The sequence below is a fragment of the Capricornis sumatraensis genome, chromosome X, assembly GCF_032405125.1.
Source record: "Capricornis sumatraensis isolate serow.1 chromosome X, serow.2, whole genome shotgun sequence".
NCBI classification, from domain to species: Eukaryota; Metazoa; Chordata; class Mammalia; order Artiodactyla; family Bovidae; genus Capricornis; species Capricornis sumatraensis.
In genome coordinates this window covers 68,578,855-68,601,475 of record NC_091092.1, presented here as the reverse complement: position 1 = coordinate 68,601,475, position 22,621 = coordinate 68,578,855, and positions in this window count along the sequence as shown.

The following is a 22,621-nucleotide window of genomic DNA, read 5'->3' as shown; positions in this document are numbered from 1 at the left end:
TAAAACAGAATGAAAAGGCAACTCACAAAATGGGAGAAAATATTTGCAACTAATGTGACTGGCAAGGGATTAATCACCAAAATTTTCAAACAATTCATGCAACACAATATTGAAAAAACAAGCAGCCAATCCAAAAATGGCCAAGGACCTAAGTAATCATTTCTTCAAGCAAGACATACAGATGGCCAAAAAATACATGAAAACATGCTCAACATTTGTAATTATTAAAGAAATGCAAATCAAAACTAAATATAGTATCATCTCATACCAGTCAGAATGGCCATCTTCAAAAAGTCTACAAATACTAAATTCTAAAGAGGGTGTACGGAGAAGCCAATGGCACCCTACTCCAATACTGTTGCCTGGAAAATCACATGGGCAGGGGAGCCTGGTAGGCTGTAGTCCATGCAGTCGCGAAGAGTCATACACGACTGAGCAACTTCACTTTTACTTTTCACTTTCATGCATTGGAGAAGGAAATGGCAACCCATTCCAGTGTTCTTGCCTGAAGAATCCCAGGGATAGGGGAGCCTGGTGGGCTGCCGCCTATGGGATCACACAGAATCTGACATGACTGAAGTGACTTAGCAGCAGCAGCAAAGAGGGTGTGGAGAAAAGTGAAGCCTCCTACATTGTTGGTGGGAATGTAAATTTGTGCAACCATTATGGAGAACTGAATGGAGGTTCCTTAACAAAGCAAAAATAGAACTACCATTTGTTGTTGTTCAATCACTAAGTCGTGTCACACCATTTGTGATCCCACGAACTGTAGTAGGCCAGGTTCCTCAGTCCCCGACTTTCTCCCAGAGTTTGCTCAAATTCATGTTCATTGAGCTGGTACTGTTATCTAACCATTTCTGGTTATCTAACCATCCTCTGCTGCCCCCTTCTCCTTTTGCCTTCAATCTTTTCCAGCATCAGGGCCTTTTCCAATGAGTCAGCTCTTCACATTTGGTGGCCAAAGTATTGGAGCTTCAACTTCAGCATCAGCCCTTCCAGTGAATATCCAGAGTGGATTTCCTTTAGGGTTAACTGGTTTGATCTCTTCATAGTCGAAAGGACTAATAAGAGTCTTCTCCAGTATCACAATTTGAAAGCAAGAATTCTTAAGTGCTCAGCCTTCTTCATGGTTCAGATCTTACATCCAAACATGGCTACAGGAAAAACCATAGCTTTGACTATACAGATATTTGTTGCAATGTCTCTCCTTTTTAATACACTGTCAATGTTGTTCATAGCTTTCCTAGCAAGGAGCAAGCATCTTTCAATTTCATGGGTTCATTTACTATATACAGTGGTTTTAGAGCCCAAGAAAATAAAATCTGTCACTGCTTCCACCTTTTCTCCTTCTATTTGCCTTGAAGTGATGGGACTCGATGCAATGAGCTTAGGTTTTTTAAGGTTGAGTTTCAAGCCAGCTTTATCATTTTCATCTTCACCCTCATCAAGAGAATCTTTAAGGCACATTACCCCAATGTTCATTGTATCACTATTTAAAATAGCTAGGACATGGAACCTGATGAGAAGAACTGACTCCTTAGAAAAGACCCTGATGCCAGGAAAGATTAAGATCAGGAGGAGAAGGGGATTACAGAAGAAGAGATGGTTGGATGACATCATCAATTCAATGGACATGAATTTGAGCAATCTGAATGAGTTGGTGATGCACAGGGAAACCTGGCATGCTGCAGTCTGTGGGGCTACAAAGAGTCAGACACGACTGTGCAACTGAACTAAACTGAGGACAAGGAAGCAACCCAGTTGTCCATCAGCAGATGAATGTATAAGGAAGTTGTGGTACATAAACACAATAGAGTATTACTGAGCTATAAAAAAGAATGCATTTGAGTCAGTTCTAATCAGGTGGATGAACCTGAAGCCTGTTATACAGAATGAAGTAAGTCAAAAAGAGAAAGATAAATACTGTATACTAAGACATATATATATGGAATTTAGAAAGATAGTATGGATGATCCTATATGGAGGGCAGCAAAGGAGACACAGACATAAACAACAGACTTTTGGACTCAGTCGGAGAAGGTAAGGGTGGGATGATTTGAGAGAACAGCATTAAAATATATACTTTTACCATATGCAACATAGATGACCAGTGTGAGTTTGATGCATGAAGCAGGGCACCCAAAGCCAGTGCTCTGGGACAACCTAGAGGGATAGAGTGGGTGAGGGGGAGGTTGGAGAGGATTAAAGACGGGGGAAACACATGTATACCTATGGCCAATTCATGTTGATATATGGCAAAAAAATCACAATGTTGTAATTTCCCTTTTAATTAAAATAAATAAATTAAAAAATAAAGAGACTCTAGTTCCTCTTCAGTTCCTGCCATTAGAATGGTGTCATCTGCATATCTGAGTTTGTTGATATTTTTTCCAAAAGTGTTGATTCTAGCTTGTGATTCATACAACCTGGTATTCCACATGATGTACTCTGCATATAAGTTAAATAAACAGGGTGACAATATTCAGCTTTGTCATATTCCTTTCCCAATTTTGAACCAGTCAGGTGTTCCATGTCCAGTTCTAACTGTTGCTTCTTGACCTACATACAGGTTTCTCAGGAGACAGATAAAGTGACCTGATGCTCCTATGTTTTTGGATTCTTCCACAGTTTGTTTTGGTATACACAAAGTCTTTAGTGAAGGCCATAAAGCAGAAGTAGATGCTTTCCTGGAACTCAATTGCTTTCTCCATGATCCACCAAATGTTGATAATTTGTTCTCTTCATCATAAGATGATCCTTCCATATTTGAAGGTGTTCAATATGCTCCTCAGTAAGAGCAGAGAGCAATTACTAATAGCTCTAGTAATAATCAATTGGCTGTGCCAAAACGAGAATGATGCTCAGCTGTGAATACATCTGGTGTTGAACAAAAAGTCTGATGCTGTAAAGAACAATATTGCATAGGAACTTGGAATGTTAGTTCCCGAAATTTAGGTAAATTGCATGTGTTAAGGTAGGAGATGACAAGGTTAAACATCAACATCTTAGGAATCAGTGAAGTAAAATGGAGGAGAATGGGCAAATTAATTCAGATGATCATTATATCTACTACTATGGGTAAAAATCCATAAGAAGAAATGGAGTAACCCTCTTAGTGAACAAAGGATTATGAAATGCAATACTTGTGTGCAATCTCAAACACTATAGAATGATCTCGGTTCATTTCCAAGGCAAACCATTCAACTTCATCGTAATCCAAATCTATTCACCAATGACTGATGCTGAAGAAGCTGAAGTTCACGGGTTCTATGAAGACTTTCTAGAACTAACGCCAAAAAATGACATTTTTGCCATAGGGAATAGGAGTCTAAAAGTAGGAATTCAAGAGTACCCAGGATAACAAGTTCGACCTTGTAGTACAAAATGAAGCAGGGCAAAGGCTAACAGAGTTTTGTCAAAAGAACACATTGGTAATAGAAAACACCCTTTTCCCAACAACACAAAAGATGACTCTACACATGGGCATCACCAGATGGTCAATGCCAAAATCACATTGATTATATTTTTTGTAGCCAAAAATGGAAAAGCTCTATACATTCAGTAAAAACAAGACTTAGAGCTGACTGTGACTCAGAGCATGAGCCCCTTATTGAAAAATCTAGGCTTAAATTGAAGAAAGTAAGGAAAACCATTGGGCCATTCAGTTATGACCTATATCAAATTCATCATGATTATACATTGAGGGTGATGAATAAATTCAAGAGATTAGGTCTGGTAGACTGAGTACCTAAAGAACTATCTACAGGAATTTGTAACATTGTACAGGAGACAGTGACCCAAACCACTCCAAAGGGCTACCATACTATCCACCAATTCCACTCCTGGGCATATTTCCATAATAAAACATGATTTAAAATGATACATGCACTCCAATGTTCATTGTAGCACTGTTGACAATAACCAAAACATCCAAGTAGCCTAAATACGCAGTCACAGTTGAACTGATAAAGAAGATGTGTTACCGATATACAATGGAATATCTCAGCCATTAAAAATAATTATATAATGTCATTTGCAGCAACTTGGAAGTGCCTGGAGAGTATCATACTAAGTGAAGTAAGTCAAAATGAGAAAAACAAGTATATGATATTGCTTATATGCAGAATCTTTAAAAAATATTGCAAACATATTTATTTACAAAACAGAAACAGACTTAAAGAAAAAACTTATGGTTACCAGAAAGAAGGGTAAGGGTGAGAGATAGTTTGGGAGTTTGTGATTGATATATACACACTAATATACTTAAAATAGATAACCAAGAAGGACCTACTGTGTAGCACAAGGAGCTGCTCAATACTCTATGATAACTTAAATATGAAAATAATTTGGAAAAGAATAGACACATGGTATCATTGAATCACTACTGTACACTTCAAACTAACACAACATTTTAAATCATCTCTACTCTCATATTAAATATTTTTTAAAAAGTAAAAGAATATTGATTCTAGTAGATTTATTTTACTAATAAACCTCTCAAGAACTTACTGTATTTTTTTTCCTTAAACTATTTAACTCAGTCACCTCCATCTGGCATCTGACATGATTATATTATTTATATTATATTACTCTCTTGAAAGCTGTCAGTGAGTACCTTGGCATAGTTGTTCATTTCTTACTGCTTGAAACTGTCTTTTTGTGCCTTTAATGGCATATGTTATCTCAGTTTTACTTCTTTAAACATTTCTGTTTGAGAACTAAAGGGCTCTTCCTCTTTATCACCAAACTATGGGTACTCCTAAAGTTTCAGTCTTTGACTTTTTGTTCTTCCTTCTCCATATTCTTCCTCTCAGTGTTGGTGCATGCTCAGTCATTAAGTCATGTCCCACTCTTTGAGACTCCATGGACTGTAGCCCACCAGGCTCCTCTGTCAATGGGATTGTCCAGATAAGAATATTGGAATGGGTTACCATTTCCTCCTTCAGGGGTTCTTCCTAATTGAGATATTGAACCCACATCTCCAGTGTTTCCTGCACCGTCAGGCAAATTCTTTACCACTGAGCCACCTGGGAAGCCATCTTCCTCTCAGAGCTGTCGTTAATTCACTCCAATTTGCTTGCCATGAGAACGCATGAACTGCATAAAAAGGCAAAAAGATGTGACACTGAAAGAGGAGTCACCCAGGTCAGAAGTAGTCCAATATGCTACTGCAGAAGAGCGAGTACAACTACTAAGGAAACTCTTGATGAGGGTGAAAGATGAGAGTGACAAAGCTGTCGTGAAATTCAACTAACAATGCTAAGATCATGACAATCAATCCCATCACTCAATGGCAAATAGAAGGGGAAAGGATGGAAGCAATGACAGATTTCCTCTTCTTGGGCTCTAGAATCACTGCAGATTGTGACTGTAGCCATGAAATTAGAAGATTGCTTCTTGACAGGAAATATATGACAAACTGAGAGAGTGTATTAAAAAACAAAGGCATCACTTTTTCCAACAAAGGTACAAATAGTCAAGGCTATGGTCTTTACCAGTAGTCATGTACAGTTGTGAGAGCTAGACTGTAAAGAAGGCAAAGCACTGAAGAATAGATGCTTTTGAACTATGGTACTGGAGAAGACTCTTGAGAGTCTCTTGGACAGAAAGGAGATAAAACCAGTCAATCTTAAAGTAGATCTACCCTGAGTTGCTCATTGGAAGAACTGATGCTGAAGCTCCAATACTTTGGCCATCTGATGCAAACAGCCAGCTCATTGGAAAAGACCCTGAGGCTGGGAAAGATTGAAGGCAGAAAAAGAAGAGAGTGACAAAGGATGAGATGGTTGAATGCCATCACGGATTCAATGGACATGAACTTGGATAAACTCAGAAAGATGGTGAGGGACAGGGAAGCCCAGCATGTTGCAGCCTATGAGGTTGCAAAGAGTCAAACACGACTTGGAGACTGAAGACAAAATCTATCACCTCTTTCAAAGTATCATAAGTCTATGCTTTAGATCTTGCATTTTTTTGCCAAAATCTAGTTTCCTTCATGCAAACCTCCTCCTTCCAGCTTTATTAAACTGAAAGCTCATCATTTTTTCAAAACATATAGCTTTCAGACCCTAGTCATATTTGATTAATTGCACTCATAATTAATATTTAAGTTATTCAGTAGTACTGTTGATCCTTGCCTTAAAATGTGTGTTTTTCATTCTTTTTCTCAGTTCAGTTCAGTTCAGTTGCTCAATCGGGTCTGACTCTTTGCGACCCCATGAACCACAGCATGCCAGGCCTCCCTGTCCAACACCAACTACCAGAGCCTACCCAAACTCATGTCAATTGAGTCAGTGATGCCTTCCAACCATCTCATCCTCTGTCATTCCCTTCTCTTCCTGCCATCAACCTTTCCCAGCATCAGGGTCTTTTCAAATGAATCAGCTCTTTTCATCAGGTGGCTAAATTATTGGAGTTTCAGGTTCAGCATCAGTCATTCCAATGAACACCCAGGACTGATCTCCTTTAGGATGGTCTGCTTGAATCTCCTTGCAGTCCAAGGGACTCTCAAGAGTCTTCTCCAAAACCAGAGTTCAAAAACATCAATTCTTCGGTACTCAGCTTTCTTCACACTCCAATTCTCACATCCATACATGACCACTGGAAAAACCATAGCTTTGACTAGACGGATCTTTTTTGGCTAATTAAAGTCTCTGCTTTTTAATATGCTGTCTAGGTTGGTCATACCTTTCCTTAAAAAGAATAAGCATCTTTTAATTTAATGGCTACAATCATCATCTGCAGTGATTTTGAAGCCTCCCCAAAAATTAAAGTCAGCCACTGTTTAAACTTTTTCCCCATCTATTTGTCATGAAGTGATGGGACAAGATGCTATGATCTTAGTTTTCTGAATGTTGAGCTTTAAGTCAACTTTTTCACTCTCCTCTTTCACTTTCATCAAGAGGCTCTTTAGCTCTTCTCTGCTTTCTGCCATAAGGGTGCTTCATCTAGCCCAGCATTTTTCATGATGTACTCTGCAAATAAGTTAAATAAGCAGGGTGACAATATACAGCTTTGATATACACCTTTTTCTATTTGGAGCCAGTCTGTTGTTACATGTCCAGCTCTAACTGTTGCTTCATGACCTGCATATAGGATTCTCAAGAGGCAGGTCAGGTGGTCTGGTATTCCCATCTCTTTCAAAATTTTCCACAGTTTATTGTGATCCACACAGTCGAAGGCTTTGGCATAGTCAATAAAGCAGAAATAGATGTTTCTCGGGAACTCTCTTGCTTTTTTGATGATCCAGAAGATGTTGATGATTTGGTCTCTGCTTCCTCTGCCTTTTCTAAAACCAACTTGAACATCTGAAAGTTCACAGTTCACGTATTGCTGAAACGTGGCCTGGAGAATTTTGAGCATTACTAGCACGTGAGATGAGTGCAATTGTTTGGTAGTTTGAGTATTCTTTGGCATTGCCTTTCTTTGGAACTGGAATGAAAACTGACCTTTTCCAGTCCTGTGGCCACTGCTGAGTTTTCCAAATTTGTTGGCATATTGAGTGCAGTGCTTTCACAGAATCATCTTGTAGGATTTGAAATAGCTCAACTGGGACTCCATCACCTCCACTAGTTTTGTTTATAGTGATGCTTCCTAAGGCCCACTTGACTTCACATTCTAGGATGTCCAGCTCTAAGTGAGTGATCACATCATCGTAATTAACTAGGTCATGAAGATTTTTTTGTACCGGTCTTCTGTGTATTCTTGCCACCTCTTCTTAATATTGTCTGCTTCTGTTAGGTCCATACCATTTCTGTCCTTCATTGAGCCCAGCTTTGCATGAAATGTTCCTTGGGTATCTCTAATTTTTTTGAAGAGAGCTCTAGTCTTTCCCATTCTATTGTTTTCTTCTATTTCTTTGCACTGACTGCTGAAAAAAGCTTTCTTATCTCTCCTTGCTATTCTTTGGAACTCTACATTCAAATAGGTATATCTTTCCTTTTCTCCTTTGCTTTTCACTTCTCTTCTTTTCACAGCTATTTCTAAGGCCTCCTCTGACAGTCATTTTGCTTCTTTGCATTTCTTTTTCCTAGGGATGGTCTTGATCCCTCTCTCCTTTACAATGTCACGAACCTCTGTCCATAGTTCATCAGGCACTCTATCTCTCAGATCTAGGCTATTAACTCTGTTTCTTACTTAATGCTTTTGAGCCATGGTGTTGGAGAAGACTCTTGAGAGTCTCTTGGACTGCAAAGAGATCCAACCAGTCCATTTTAAAGGAGATCAGCACTGTGTGTTCTTTGGAAGGAATGATGCTAAAGCTGAAATTCCAGTACTTTGGCCACCTCATGTGAAGAGTTGACTCATCGGAAAAGACTCTGATGCTGGGAGGTATTGGAGGCAGCAGGAGAAGGGGATGACAGAGGATGAGATGGCTGGATATCATCACCGATTCCATGGACGTGAGTTTGACTGAACTCTAGGAGATGGTGATGAACAGGGAGGCCTGGCTTGCTGCAATTCATGGGGTCACAAAGAGTTAGACACGACTGAGGGACTGAACTGAACTGAATTGTATACATGATTTGATTTAGGTCATGCCTGAATGGTTTAGTGGTTTTCTTGACTTTCTTCAATTTAAGTCTGAACTTGGCAATAAGGAATTTATGATCTGAGCCACAGTCAGCTCCTGGTCTTGTTTTTGCTGACTGTATAGAGCTTCTCCATCTTTGGCTACAAAGAATACAATCAATCTGATTTCGCTTTTGACCATCTGGTGATGTGCATGTATAGAGTCTTCTGTTGTGTTGCTGGAAAAGGGTGTTTTCTATGACCATTGCATTCTCTTGGCAAAACTCTATTAGCTTTTGCCCTGCTTCATTCTGTACGCCAAGGCCAAATTTGCTTGTTACTCCAGGTGTTTCTTGACTTCCTACTTTTGCATTCCAGTCCCTTATAATGAAAAGGACATCTTTTTTGGGTGTTAGTTCTGAAAGGTCTGTAGGTCTTCATCAAACCATTCAACTTCAGCTTCTTCAGAGTTACTGGTCCAGCAGCAGCTGTGCAGTGCAAGAGTGGCGAATGTTAGAGAGGTGGAACCCAACATCCAAGGTGAAAGAAACCCAAGTAAGATGGTAGGTGCTGAGAGAGGGCATGGCAGCTGAGCAGCCAGCGGGGGCTGGGGAGCAGAAGCAGCTAGTGGTGGTTGGATGGCTCAGGAATGGAGCTTCAGAGAGGAGATAACCCACGTCGAAGGTAAGGAGCAGCGGCTTTGCTTTGCTGGAGTAGCTGTGAGGATATACCCCCACATCTAAGGCAAGAGAAACCCAAGTAAAGACAGTAGGCCCTGAGAAAGGGCATCAGAGGACAGACAGGCTGAAACCACAATCACAGAAAACTAGCCAATCTGATCACATGCACCACAGCTTTGTCTAACTCAATGAATCTAGGCCATGCCGAATGGGGCCACCCAAGATGGATGGGTCATGGTGGAGAGGCCTGACAGAATGTGGTCCACTGGAGAAGAGAATGGCAAACCACTTCAGTATTCTGGCCTTGAGAACCCCATGAACAGTATGAAAAGGCAAAAAGATAGGACACTGAAAGATTAACTCCCCAGGTCGATAGGTGCTCGATATGATACTGGAATTCAGTGGAGAAATAATTTCAAAAAGAATGAAGGGATGATGCCAAAGCAAAAACAACACCTGGTTGTGGATGAGAGTGGTGATAGAAGCAAGATCCGTTGCTGTAAAGAGCAATATTGCATAGGGATCTCGAATGTTAGGTCCATGAATGAAGGCAAACTGGAAGTGGTTAAACAGGAGATGGCAAGAGTGAACATCGACATTCTAGGAATCAGCAAACTAAAATGGACTGAAATTGGTGAATTTAATTCAGATGTCCATTTTATCTACTACTGTGGGCAGGAATCCCTTTGAAGAAATGGAGTAGTCATCATAGGTAACAAAAGAGTCCAAAATGCAATACTTGGATGCAATCTATTTTTGCTGAATTCCCACAAATATCTCTCTAAGGTATTTTGCTATTCCATTTTAAAGATCTCATAACTTTCATTAGACTCATTGGAAAAGACCCTGATGCTGGGAGGGATTAGGGGCAGGAGGAGAAAAGGACAACAGAGGATGAGATGGCTGGATGGCATCACCAACTCGATGGACCTGAGTTTGGGTAAACTCTGGAAGTGGTGATGGACAGAGAGTTCTGATGTGCTGTGATTCATGGGGTCGCAAAGAGTTGGAAACGACTGAGCAACTGAACTGAACTGAACTGAACTGAACTTTTCTTATGGCATCTTTTCAAAAAACACATTAATTTTTAGAAGTGCATACATATATTTCCCAAACATAAGATTCTAAAGTTTGGGAAGTTATTGATTTATAGTTTTAATGCATTTTTTTCTTTTTTTAATAAATGTATTCATTTGAATTGAAGGCCAATTACTTTAAAATACTGTAGTGGTTTTGTCATACATTGACGTGAATCTGGCAGAGGTGTACATGTGTTCCCCATCCCGAACCCCCCTCCCACCTCCCTCCCCATCCCATCCTTCTGGGTCATCCCAGTGCACCAGCCCCGAGCATCTTGTCCCATGCATCGAACCTGGACTGGCGATCCAATTCACATATGATAATACACATGTTTCAATGCCATTCTCCCAAGTCATTCCACCCTCGCAGTCTCCCACAGAGTCCAACAGTCTGTTCTATACATCTCGGTGTCTCTTTTGTTGTCTCGCATATAGGGTTATCATTACCATCTTTCTGAATTCCATATATATGTGTTAGTATACTCTATTGGTGTTTTTCCTTCTGGCTTACTTCACTCTGTATAATAGGCTCCAGTTTCATCCACCTCATTAGAACTGATTAAAATGCATTCTTTTTAATGGCTGAGTAATATTCTATTGTGTATATGTACCACAGATCTCTTATCCATTCATCTGCTGATGGACATCTAGGTTGCTTCCATGTCCTGGCTATTATAAACAGTGCTGCAATGAACATTGAGGTACACGTGTCTCTTTCAATTCTGGTTTCCTTGGTGTGTATGCCCAGAAGTGGGATTGCTGGGTCATATGGCAGTTCTATTGCCAGCTTTTTAAGGAATCTCCACACTGTTCTCCCTAGTGGCTGTACCAGTCTGCATTCCCACCAACAGTTTAAGAGGGTTCCCTTTTCTCCACACCCTCTCCAGCATTCGTTGCTTGTAGACTTTTGGATTGCAGCCATTCTGACTGGCGTGAAATGGTACCTCATTGTGGTTTTGATTTGCATTTCTCTGATATTGAGTGATGTTGAGCATCTTTTCATGTGTTTGTTAGCCATCTGTATGTCTTCTTTGGAGAAATGTCTGTTTAGTTCTTTGTCTCACTTTTTGATTGGGTCGTTTACTTTTATGGAATTGAGCTGCAGGAGTTTCTTGTATATTTTTGAGATTAGTTGTTTGTCAGTTGCTTCATTTGCTATTATTTTCTCCCATTCTGAAGGCTGTCTTTTCACCTTGCTTATAGTTTCCTTCTTTGTGTAAAAGCTTTTAAGTTTAACTAGGTCCCATTTGTTTATTTTTGCTTTTATTTCCATTACTCTGGGATGTGGGTCATAGAGGATCCTGCTTGATTTAATGCATTTTAGTGAGAGTAAATGATCTTTATAAGTTGGTTCCTTGAAATTTTTGGAACTTCCTTGTGAACTATTTTTAAGAACATTCCATATTCTTTTGAAGAAGAGTTATTCTTTGTTGATTGAAATTTTCTCTGTATTGTTATTCCTCTATTTTTTAGAATTACTTTTAGATAAAAATTTGCATATCTTCATTCTCTGTGTTCATTAACTTAACTTTTATAAATATTTTCCATCTCTTCATTAATTTGTGCTGCACTATTTTAAAACTGTCTAGCCAAATTGTTTAGATTATTAATTATCTAGTCTTGTGTGAGTATTCCACTATTCAAACCATCTATTGGGTTTTTAACCACAAAATTTTTTTTTATTATGCATATTAATCTTACTTTAAGGTTACTCATTTTTGCTTCAGAGTCCATACCCTCTCTTATTACTTTTACATTTAAGTATAATTATAAGTATATATAGCTAAATGTAATTATATTTAAGTATATTTAATACTTATTTTTAAGTTCTATTCTGCCTGCTCCATTTTAATTCTGTTTCCTTTGGTGTGTATTGTCTCCCTTTTGTGGTGTTCACATGTCTCAATTGTCCTGTATTTTATTGTGAACTCATTCTTGTAGGTGAGATTCACTCCAAGACAATCAACTGACTCTGATTATATAGTCTACTCTGAGGCAAAAGGAAGACAGTTTTCAAGAGAGGGATAAATAGGCTAGATTTTTCCACTACGATTGTTCTTCTGGAGATTTTATATATATATATAATGTATAGCAATAATAACGTTTGTCTGCATGTGTGCTAAGTCGCTTCAGTTGTGTCCGACTCTGTGTGACCCTATGGACTGTAGCCTACCAGGCTCCTCTGTCCATGGGATTCTCCAGGCAAGAATATTGGAGTGGGTTACCATTTCCTCCTCCAGGGTATCTTCCTGACCCAGGAATCAAACATGTGCCTCTTATGTCTCCTGCATTGGCAGGCAGGTTGTTTACCACTAGTGCCACCTGGGAAACCCAATAATAATAATAAAATATTAATAATTATAATGAAATAATTGAAATAACGATTTATATATATAATTATATATAATGTTATATAGTAATTATACACGCTGCTGCTGCTGCTGCTGCTAAGTCGCTTCAGTCGTGTCTGACTTCATGCGACCCCATAGATGGCAGCCCACCAGGCTCTGCCATCCCTGGGATTCTCCAGGCAAGAAGATTTGAGTGGGTTGCCATGTCCTTCTCCAATGCATGAAAGTGAAAATGAAAGTGAAGTAGCTCAGTCATGTCTGACTCTTAGTGACACTATGGACTGTAGCCCACCAGGCTCCTCCGTCCATGGGATTTTCCAGGCAAGAGTACTGGAGTTGGGTGCCATTGCCTTCTCCGAGTAATTATATATATATATATATATAATGTTATTATTCCTTAGCATAGATAGCTTCCTGAACCCTTGTGCCTTCTCATTCTAAAGCACTTCTCTCTCCTGGAGATAGAACCCCTTGTCACAGCTTTCTCAATCATAAAGGAATTAGTGAGAGAATGCTCATGTATAAGCTAGCCTTGCTGCACTCTTCTCTTCTGTTTCTATGAATCCCCAGTCACTTTTCTCTCAATGTCTTTCAATTCTGGTTTCCTTGGGGGTATTGCTGGGTTGTATGTTAGCTTTATTTGTAGTTTTTAAAGAGTCTCCATACTGTTCTCCGTAGTGGTTGTATCAGTTTGTATTCCCATCAGCAGTGTAAGAGTTCCCTCTTCTCAATATCTTATTAAATATTTGTTGTTTGTAGACTTTTTGATAATGGCCATTCTGACTGGTGTGAGATGAGAACTCATTGTGGTTTCGATTTGCATTTCTCTAATAATGAGTGACGTTGAACATCTTTTCCTGTGTTTATTAGCCATATATATATATCTTCTTTCCATTTAGGCCTTCTGCCCACTTTTTGATTGGGTTGTTCATTTTTCTAGTATTGAACTGCATGAACAGCTTGTATATTTTGGAGATTAATTATTTGACAGTTATTTCATTTGCTGTTATTTACTCCCATTCTGAAGTCTGTCTTTTCACCTTGCTTATAGTTTTCTTCATTATGCAAAAGCATTTAAGTTTAATTAGATCCCACTTGTTTATGTTTATTTTCATTACTCTGGGAGGTGGGTCATAGAAGATCTTGCTGTGATTTATGTCAGAGAGTGTTCTGCCTATGTTTTCCTCTAAGAGTTTTATAGTTTTTGATCTTACATATGGGCCTTTAATCCATTTTGAGTTTATTTTTGTCGATTTTGTTGGAAAGTGTTCTAAACTCATTCTTATACACGTGTTTGAACAGTTTTCTCAGCACCACTTGTTGAAGAGACTGTCTTTTCTGCATTCTATATTTTTGCCTCCTTTATAAAAGATAAGGTGTCCATAGGTGTTTGGTTTTATCTCCAGGATTTCTAGTTTGTTCCATTTTTTCTATATTTTTGCTTTGTGCCAGTACCGTACTGTCCTGATGACTACAGTTTTGTAGTATAGGCTGAAGTGGGGAAGGTTGATTCTTCCAGTTACATTCTTCTTTCTCAAGTTGCTTTGGCTATTTGGGTCTTTTTGTGTTTCCATATAAATTATAAAATTATTTGTTCTACTTCTGTGAAATGCCATAGGCAGTTTGATAGAGATTGCATCAAAACTATAGATTTCTTTGCATAGCAGTCATTTTAATTATAGCCCAAGTCAACTTAATTCCAGTCCAAGAACATGGTATATTTCTCCGTTTATTTGTGTCATCTTTGATTTCTTTCATTAGTGTTTTATAGTTTTCTGTATACAGGTCTTTTGTCTTTTTAAGTAAACTTATTCCTAAATATTGTATTCTTTTTGTTGCAATGGTGAATGGGACTGTTTCCTTAATTCCTCTTTCTGCTTTTTCATTGTTAGTGTATAGGCATGCAAGGGATTTCTGTGCATTAATTTTATATCCTCTAACTTTACTATATTCATTGACTAGCTCTAGTAATTTTCTGGTGGCATTTCTGGTGATATTACTGGGTTCCTGTCACCTAGCCAGTTATTAATACCTGCTCTGACTGTGGCCATAAATATGTGTTTTTCTCTAAATGTATTCAACCTCAAACAAAGCAACAAGAAAAAAGTCATCCAAGGAGTTGTGGGAATCCAGTCCCACTAAGGGATGGAGTTAACACCAAGCTGTGACCATTTAATATTTTTTTCTTTTTAACTAATTTATTTATTTTAATTGGAGGCTAATTACTTTAAAATATTTTAGTGGTTTCGGCCATACATTGACATGAATCAACTATGGGTGTACATTTAAGTTTTAAGGCCCTCCTTTATCTTGAGAACAGTTAAATTATGGTGGTATTAGTGTTAAAGAACCTGCCCACCAATGCAGGAAATGTAGAAGATGCGGGTTCAATCCCTAACTCAGAAAGATCCCCTTACAAAGGACACAGCAACCTAATCCAGCATTCCTTCCTGGAGAATCCCATGCACAGAGGAGCCTAGTGGTCTATGGTCCATAAGGTCACAAAAAGTCTAGCACGACTGAAGTGGCTTAGCATGCACACAAGGATAACCAGACTAGCAACAGTAGGAAATTAGACTGGGAGCCTTTTGAACAGTGTCAATATATAATTTCCTGAAAGACAAAGATTGGCACATAATAGACTAAGTCAGATGACCTGAAAATATACTGGGCAATAGCTAATTGAATCCCTTGGTTTAATTGTCACTACATTATTTGTATTTTGCCTGTTTTACAAGTATTTTGTTACTTATATTACCATATGTGACTGAACCTCCAATAAAAGTAATGATGACTAGTTGATTCAAAGCAGTTGATCAAATATATAGTTCTGTATGGAATTGATGATTGTAATACTGTGACTCTAGGTATGGGAAGATAAAACAAGAGGGAATTTTTCCTGGATCATAACAGATTGAGTAAGACAGATTGATCCAGAACCCTATGGTTACTGTTGATAGACCTAGTCCAGTAACAGCACGTTCTGTGGCCTATCATAGAAATCTTAGGCAGACCTAAGAATGGGACCTAGCACTGTGGGAAGAAATGGTCATGAAATGCCTCCCAAAGTATGGTTAAATTTATGATCATCATGTGGTGATGGTGGTTTAGTCGCTAAGTCGTGTCCGACTCTTGCAACCCCATGGACTGTAGCCTGCCAGACTCCTCTATCCTTGGGATTCTCCAGGCAAGAATACTGGAGTGGGTTGCCATTTCATTCTCCAAGGGATCTTCCTGACCCAGGAATCAAACCTGGGTCTCCTGCATTTCAGGCAGATTGTTTACTGACTGAGCTATGAGGGAAACCCATGACCACCAGGGCTTCCTGTCAACTACAAATTGGCACTTACCATCAGCACTTGCAATCTTGTGCTGCTGCAGCTGCTGACCTTCAACATCCCCTAAAAGGAATTCAGAGTGGAGAGCAGAAATGAGGTACTTTGTACCCAGGGAATATCTGGCAAGACAGGTCTTCAGATAGATAATTTCAGGAATGAATTTTATGAGTCCAATTCTTGTATCTCCTCACATCTAGAAAAGCGCTAAAATCCTTCACAGTGATGACTGATCCTTTTAATTATCAAAACGCTTCACAACAAAATGCTTCACTAGCAGAAACTTTCTGTAAAAAATGTGTGATTGTATGTATTCCTGTTCACAAAAATCACGTATATACTGATCTTTCCCATTGCCTCTTTGGAGAAGTTTCTCAGAGTTATCCGAAGTGCTGTCCCCAGAGTTGCAGTCTTCATTTTGTCTCCAATAAAACATAACTTGCAACTCTCACATTGTGTAGTTTTTTTTTAAGTTGATAACTATTTTAGACAAAGGGACAGACACTGGAAGAAGTCATAAACTAGCATGGAATATTAGAGCAGTTATTATTACATTCTGAAAAAAAAGAAGGGGGAAGTGGATAGGCAACCAATAAGGTCTATCACAGCATCTTTCAATGGGGGAATAAATATCAAGGATATGAGGGGTCTAGCAGAAAAATGATTGAATGAATAGTTTGGATACACATGCTCACCTACTGAAATATGGGAGTTTTATGTTTAGTATTTGTATTGATAAGAATAGCCATAAAAAGTAGTGCATGGATATTGCTTCTTAAGTTTTCTGATTCTGTTGCTTTTTTCATATGTCTCCATTTGAAAACTCACAATAAATATGTAATGAATTTTGTCAGTGATCTTCAGTTGTCTTCTTAAAATTTAATCCCATTTTGTTGTTGGGGTCTTACATATAAATATAACATTTAGTAAAGTTTTCTCATCAGCTTTGTAAAATTGCCTTTTTTGAATAAGTTCTTCTGATTCTGTGATTCACAATTGTGTGTGTGGATGCATGTGTTTATAGTACTTTGAAAATGAGAATTTCTGAGCACATGTTTCAAATAAGAATATCTAAAGCTATAGAAGACCACAATAATTGCAACACAATACCTACTTTAGCTTCCCTGATAGCTCAGTTGGTAAAGAATCCACCTGCAATGCAGAAGACCTTGGCTCAATCCCTGGGCCAGGAAGATCCCCTGGAGAAGGGATAGGCCACCCACTCCAGTATTCTTGGGCTTCCCTTGTGTCTTCAGCTGGTAAAGAATTCACCTGCAATGCAGAAGACCTGAGTTTGATCCCTGGGTTGAGAAAATCCCCTGGAGAAGGGAACAGCTACCCACTCCAGTATTCTAGCCTGGAGAATTCCATGGACTGTATAGTCCATGAGATCTCAAAGAGTCAGACACAACTGAAAGACTTTCACTTTCACCTACTTTATTATTAAATGTCACTTGGAAGCTATAAAAATATCCACTTTTGTACTATTTAAGTTGCAACCCCTCAGCCCTTTCTCTCTACTTTACTAAACTGCTCCTCATACAGTCTGTTACACATCTATGCATTCAACAAAGCTTTGGTGATCATCTACTCTGAAGCAACACTGTGCTAGGCATAGGAGATTAAATTATGAACAACAACAATAGCAAAAAACAAAACAGACTAACCAAAACTTAATGTAGGGCTTGGACTTCCCAGATGGTGCTAGTGGTAAAGAACCTGCCTGCCAGTGCAGAAGGCAGAGGAGATGTAGGTTAGACCCTGGGTCCAGAAGATATCCTGGAGTAGGAAATGGCAACCCACTCCAGTATTTTTGCCTGGAAAATTTCATGGACAGACGAGTTTGGCAGGGTATAGTCTATGGGTCCACAAAGAGTCTGACATAACTTAACACATCCATGCACACACACACACGTAGGGCTTGCTTTTCATGTTCCAGGAAACATAAGATCTCTGGCTCGTATCACATTACACTTTACCCCTTTTAATTTTCTCCAAGTTTATTCAGATTATTGACTCACTTCAAGGTTTATTTTGATAAACCTTTAAGTGTTCATTTTCACTTGTAACATCCATGAGTAATTAAAATATAAGAGTTGATGAAAATATATCCAAGTCCAAGCTCCTACTGAAGCTTCCTGGGTAATGGTAATAATGGGTGGAAGAGACATTTCAGATTTTATTTTTAGCCATAAAGTTATAGTATTAACATTTATCTTCATTACATAGGTTTGAAAGTCAGAATGTCTCATCAATAAGAAATAGAGATATTACCTTACTGGGCTAATATTTTATATGCAAAGCATTCACATTTCTTTGTTTTATATAGGGTGTATCAACACAAGATTCAACCTAATTCTGTTTTTGAAATGAAGAATATAGCTCTGGATGACTCTATTACTACCTTCCTACATCTTTAACATTCTATGTCATGCCAGGTAAACCGGTTATTTGATCCATCTCTATTACACATTGAAACCCTAGAAGAAATTTAATTAGCTTGTCCAGGGCCACCATATTAGTGACAAACACCAACATTTGAACACTGGTCCTCTGAATCCCAATGTAAATTTTTTACTTCTGAGTTCTTATGTGCTAAGTTACTTCAGTTATGTTTTACTCTATGCGACCCTATGGACTGCAACTTGCCAGGCTCCTCTGTCCATGGAATTCTCCAGGCAAGAATACTGGAGAGGGTTGCCGTCCCCTCCTCCAGGAGATCATCCTGACCCAGGGGTCGAACCCATGTCTATTACATCTACCTTCTCCTCCTGCCCCCAATCTCTCCCAGCATCAGAGTCTTTTCCAAGGAGTCAACTCTTCACATGAGGTGGCCAAAGTACTGAAGTTTCAGCTTTATCATCATTCCTTCCAAAGAAATCCCAGGGCTGATCTCCTTCAGAATGGATTGGTTGGATCTCCTTGCAGTCCAAGGGACTCTCAAGAGTCTTCTCCAACACCACAGTTCAAAAGCATCAATTCTTTGGCGTTCAGCCTTCTTCACAGTCCAACATTCACATCCATACATAACCACAGGAAAAAACATAGCCTTGACTAGACGGACCTTAGTCAGCAAAGTAATGTCTCTGCTTTTGAACATGCTATTTAGGTTGGTCATAACTTTTCTTCCAAGGAGTAAGCGTCTTTTAATTTCATGGCTGCAGTCACCATCTGCAGTGATTTTGGAGGCCCCAAAAATAAAGGCTGACACTGTTTTCACTGTTTCCCCATCTATTTCCCATGAAGTGATGGGACCAGATGCCATGATCTTCGTTTTCTGAATGTTGAACTTTAGGTAAACTTTTTCACTCTCCTCTTTCACTTTCATCAAGATGCTTTTTAGTTCCTCTTCAATTTCTGCCATAAGGGTGGTGTCATCTGCATATCTGAGGTTATTGATATTTCTCCCAGCAATCTTGATTCATAATGAAAAATTAGAAGTTTGAGCATATTATTCATAAGACTTAGAATAAGCCATTTACAACTTTATGTTTTCATAGATATTCCCTAGTTAATACTCCTTAATTAACTAGGAGTTACTCTTTGGAAATTTGGACACCACTTTTTTTGGTCCATTAATGCTGAATTTATATGTATTTGACTATTTTCATTGACTTAATAAGTATATTAAAAAAATAAAGTAGTACTTTATCAAGACTATTTTAAATTGGTTTTACCTCAACAGTTTTTCTAAAGTAATGCTTATTTTTTATTGACACTATATTTTTAGCTTCTCAATATAGACATACTTTGTAGGAATTTTTAAATGCAAAAGATTATAGTCAAAAATAAAATTACCCATAATCTCACTATTAGCATTTTGATGTGTTTATGTCCTTTCTTTTCACAATAAATGTATTGGTTTTATGTAGTAGATAGAAAACTATATGTACAGTTTTATGTTCTTGGTTTTTTCATGTGAATGTTAATGATACAGTGATGAACAAAACAGACATCATTAATGCGGAATACAATTTGTAATGAAATTTTAATATTGTGATTTACTGAAACCACTCCCTAATTTGTACACTTAGAGTGTTATCAAATTTTAATATTTTATGTAAAACTATAATGAATGTCTTTGTGTGACAATAATGTTACTTAGGATGCATACCTAGGAGTGGAATTGCTGGACCTCAGGGTAGGAACATTTTTAAGGCTCTTTATACATAGTTGGTATTCTTTTTATTCCTTTATATGATTATGGTACATTTCTTACTTAGAAATTGAGTGGCTTTGCAGTACTTTCCTTCAGAAGGCAATACCATTTGACTGATTTGTGAAATTTACCCAACGGAAGGATTCTGAGATATACTGCATACCATTGGTCAAGTAGAAACTAACGTGATGCCTTGAATCATACTTCTTTCCATTTTCTAAAATAAAATGGGCCAATTTTATATAAGAAACATAAATTTTCAAAAATAAAGACAAAAAAATGGAGATACCTTAATATGGCGAAGGAATAGGATGGGGAGAACATTTTCTTCCCAAAATATTCAACAAAAGATCAGTTGAGTGCTAACCAACTTCCAAAAAACCACTTCTGAACACTGGTGGAGGACACCAGGCACCCAGAAAGGCAGCCCATTCTCTTCAGAAGGAGGTAGGGCAAAATATAAAACACACAAAGACAGACAAAAGAGTTAGGGATGGAGACCCATCCTGAAGAGGGAGTCGTGAAGGAGGAGCAGTTGTTTCCAAATATCAGGAAAGCTTCTCACCGGTGGGTCTGTGGGGAGTTTTGGAATTTCAGAAGGCAACATAACCAGGAGGAAAAAAACAAACAAACAAACAAAATCCATAGATTACACGTCTAACTGCAACTCCCAGTGGAGATGTAGCCCAGATGCTCACGTCCGCTACCAGTGGTGGGGGCTGGACAGGGAGGCATGGGTTGCATGCTTAGGGTAAGGATTGGGCCTGAATGCCCTGAGGACAATCTGAAGGAGTTAACCTGAGATAGCAACCCAAACTGTGGAATAGCCAAAGAGAGAAAAAGAGAGAGAGAGAGAGAGAGAGAAAAATTTTTCCCTAGAATAGCTCTAACCTAAGGCACAGCCTGGCCCACTTACAGAACAAAGGATTGAGTGAATGTCAAAGGAGAGCTAGCCAGCTACAGACCAGCCCCTCTCCCTGCTGGAGGTAGAGAGGCAGGTATGCGACAGCCAGAGCCAGAAGGCAAGGGGCAATCTCGGCCCCAGAGACTGCCTCCTCCACCAAACAGTGAGAAGGCTCCCAGTTGCTAACCAAATCTTCTTGGGATCCTGGATGGTTGACATCTACCAAGAGGGTCGCAGCCAGAGATCAGCTCCTCAGAGGAGATACATGGCACACCTGAGATGGTGCTCTTGCAGCACACCCAGGAAACCGAGCAGCTGGGATCAGGGAGGTGATTAAGATGCACAGCCCACCTGGGACAGTGTGCTTGCTAAGCACCTGGTCACCTGAGCTCCTCAGGCCTGGGAAGGACACAAAACGCACACTCAACGGAGTGCCTTTGTGAAGTACCCAAGAACCTGAACCTGAGCAGCTTAGACCTTGAAAATAGGTATAAGCTGGAACAAGCAACTCTCTAAAACTGATCTGAACCCACACTACACTCAAAATCTCCTGAAAAATTCCTAGATATATTTTTATTATTTTCATTTTATATTATTTTCTTTTTAAGTTCTTTATTTCTCCTTTAATTTTCATTTTTATAACTCACTATTACTTGCAAAAAAGACTCCATTTTTAAATCAAATCTCATGTATATATATATATATATATATATATATATATATATATATATATAATTTCTGTGATTCATTTTGTTTAGTATTTTTAATATTGTATTTTTGAGAGTTTAATCTCTACTCTAGATTTTTAATCTTTACTTTTTGGTAGTTGTTATCAATTTTGTACCTTTAAGAATCAAATCCTCAGTACCCATTTTTACTCAAGGATGTGATTACTGGCTTGATTGCTCTCTCCCCTTTTGACACTTCTTCTTCTCCCAAAGGCCACCTCTATCTCCTCCCTTGCCCTTCTCTTATCTACTTAATTCTGTGAATCTCTCTGTGTGTTCCAGTCTGAAGAGAGCACACAGGGAAATTATTACTGGCTAGATGGCTCTCTGCTCTTTTGTCACCCCCTCTTCAACTCCTAGTCACCTATATCTCCCTGCTCACTCTTCTTTTCTCCATGTAACTCTGTGAACCTCTATGGGTGTTTCTAACTGTGAAGAATCTTTTATCCATTAACCTAGGTGTTTAGTCACCTGTGCTGTATGGATGGAGAAGTCTTCAGGCTACTATAAGAATAAGATTGAAAGACAGAGGCAGGAGGCTTAAATCCAAAACATGAGAACACCAGAAAGCTCCTGACACGACTTAAGTTCTGTTCAGTCGCTCAGTCTTGTCCAACTCTTTGCAACAATATGAATTGCAGCACACCAGGCCTCTGTGTCCATCACCAACTATTGGATTACTCAGACTCACGTCCATCGAGTCAATGACGCCATCCAGCCATCTCATGCTCAGTCGTCCCCTTCTCCTCCTGCCCCCAATCCCTCCCAGCATCAGAGTCTTTACCAATGAGTCAACTCTTCAAATAAGGTGGCCGAAGTACTGGAGTTTCAGCTTTAGCATCATTCCTTCCAAAGAAATCCCAGGGCTGATCTC